Below are 2,606 nucleotides of genomic sequence, written 5' to 3'. Positions count from 1 at the left end.
AATTTCTTCAGCTGCCTCAGGAAGTACATCCTCTGCTGGGCTTTCTTGATGACGGAGGTGATGGTGGGTACAACGCAAAGAAGAAGTGGAAAGTCTAAAAACTATCTACAGCAGATAAACAGTATGTGAAAAATCATGTCCTTGAGAATGGACGGTTGTCAAGAAGCCACTCTGAAGGGATGTAAACACAAAAGTATATACCAAATTCTAGAGTATTTAAAGAAATTGACTTAACAGTGTGTACAGAAGAAGTCGGGAGAACTGTACAACAGGGTTTTTAACATATGTCCATATTATGGCCCTAGATTAAAATGTTCTTAAGTTTGTGTGTTAAGAGTACACTTTTGTCGACTCCAGAGGAATTAAAGCCAAAAACTTCGGACCAATACGGTTTTCCCAAATGGAACACGTGACAAGAAAAATAATTTTGAGTTTGTTTTTGTTGCTTTTGCGTGTTGTGGGGGGAAATTCTTTTGAAATTCTCTACTGTTACTGTGATTGTAACTGCTCACGAAAGTGTAAAGAACAACATAGTTTATTTGCAAACATTGCTTATTTAATCTGTCCAAACTCCAAAGTGTACTTTGAGTAACACGACAGTTGTTATTATTCAGCGGAACCTTCGTTTTCTTTAATGTATTTTTTTTATATAGCATGTAAAGAAAGGCTTTTGGAAACAGCACAGATCATTGAACTTAATTTCGCTCTTTGGATGTCTTGACATGAGCGTTAGGTATTTTATTTTGAAAACAAAAGCGGAACTCGTTTCTTCTTGCGGATCGTTTTCACACTCAGACGGAAAGTCTGCTCCTCAGATGAGCTTGGACCATGGAGGAAGCTACAGCTGGGTGGAATCTTTTTCTTCAGCCGACACAGTGAGAAAAAGTAACACTGACAACGTGTAACAACCGAAAGTAACGCCGACACGGAGCAATAATGCTCTCACACATTCAACAAGTAAACGAAGCAGTGGGAGTTTCTTCTGCCAAAGTGAAATAACCCACAATCCGCAAGAGGTAAGTAAGTTTAAAGTTCAGCTGCCTGTTCTTTGTGTGGCTGCTGTGCACGAGTTAAAGGTCTTTTTGTTTTTTTGTTGATTATGTTCCGCTTCGAAATTCAGATGTAATTCTTTCCGCCAAGAAAAGCCGGCAAACTCACTGTTTCTCTAACAAAGCAGCGTTCTGTGAATCCTGCGGGACGTGTTGTACAGCTGAAACACCACCTGTCGCGCGGCGTTTTCCTGTGCCCAGTCCACAGAAAGCCTCCGTACTTATTTCACGCATGTTTAGAAAATACACGGTGTTCAGTGAAAACACACGGAGCAAACTATGTCATTTAGATAAGTCTTCAATCTTATAAATAAATAAATAAATGTGCAGTATGCAGTATTTACAGTAGCCCCTGCCTTCAGCCCATTATCAGCGCTTCCCTTCAGTCCGCGGTCAGCACTCCTAATTAAATACAGATTTATCGATGCACTTTGATGTCTGTTCATAACGTGTTTTCAGCGTTGTTTCAAGTTGCAGGGATATAACGAGTAAGATTACTTATCATAAAGTAGTTAATGGGTCCCTCTACGTTAATACTGGGAAGGAGTTCGCTACAACAAGTACAGCAAAATGAGCTCTGAATGATCATGTAAATTTGTTCTCCAAACTCACGTAGCCCGAAGCATCAGAGTGTTATTTCAGCTCTGCTCACAGATCCACTCGTGTGTTTTGTGGCTCAGTTGTCTCCACCCCCCCCCTCTTTGGCTGCTGAATGTTTCTAGCTCACAGGCTGGTATATTGTCTATTGTTTACATGGTAATTGGACTGCTGTCTAAGAGTTCTAGCTGTGTAACCATACTCATCATCCTCAGCTTATAACATCATATCATCCTTCTCCTGACTGTCTTATTTTCCTTGAAGAAGGTTTGTGTGTGGGGGGGTGGGGGTGGGGGAGTATTTCCTGGTACCGGTCAGGATCCTGGTTTTCCAATCTCCTCAGAAATCTGCTAATGTGCTTAGTGCTCAGGACCCGAAGCAGTTGCTGTACCTCAAACCTGAGTCACAGGGCAGGAATTCAGAGAGCGGCCTAGTTTGTTGTTGGAGTACCACAGTTATGAGAAGAGATATAAAAAATATGTATTTTAATTCTTTAAATATGCAGAGAGAGGTATGATTGTGGTCTTTGATGAAGCGTCACCATCACAGAAAACCACTCTCCTTCCACTTAGGTAAATATAGGTAAGTATTTCTCATCAGAGGCTGGAAAAGCAAGAAAAGGGAGTTTCTCTTTGAGGAATGAAACCAGTTCTTTCAGAAGTGCTTTCATACCAGAGTGTGACATAATAAAGAACAAGACGCCAATCAGTGTGTTACTGTCATTCTGACTTAACTTAGATAGTGTTGACAGGTAACTTGACATTTCATATAGGTCCTGCTGGTCCCACTCTTGTCATACTGAAGCTAAAACCTGGTTATAACAGAGTACTTACTGCCAGAAATAGGACTGCTTAATTATGGCAAAAATATCTGAACTATTTCTGTCATTATTACAATCCACATTACCCATTATCAGTGTTGTCCTCGACCCTCATCCCCATGTCTTCCATACTGAACAAA

The 2,606-nt window shown here is 40.6% G+C and overlaps 1 protein-coding gene across 1 annotated transcript in view; it reads left to right on the top strand.

The window, feature by feature from the left end:
- Nucleotides 1-789: 789 nt before the first annotated feature.
- The window catches only part of LOC102210212 (ras and Rab interactor 2-like), a 40,822-nt gene continuing 39,005 nt past the window's right edge, over nt 790-2,606 (top strand). Inside the window, exon 1 of the mRNA XM_005752506.1 lies at nt 790-1,016. The gene's annotated coding sequence lies outside the window, so the exon portion shown is untranslated. The remainder of the gene's footprint in view (nt 1,017-2,606) is intronic.

The sequence above is a fragment of the Pundamilia nyererei genome, unplaced genomic scaffold (assembly GCF_000239375.1).
Source record: "Pundamilia nyererei isolate P.nyererei 1_Seehausen unplaced genomic scaffold, PunNye1.0 scaffold00363, whole genome shotgun sequence".
Taxonomy (NCBI): Eukaryota; Metazoa; Chordata; class Actinopteri; order Cichliformes; family Cichlidae; genus Pundamilia; species Pundamilia nyererei.
The sequence above is the reverse complement of the archived record's forward strand: the minus strand, read 5'-3'. Positions and strand labels throughout refer to the sequence as shown.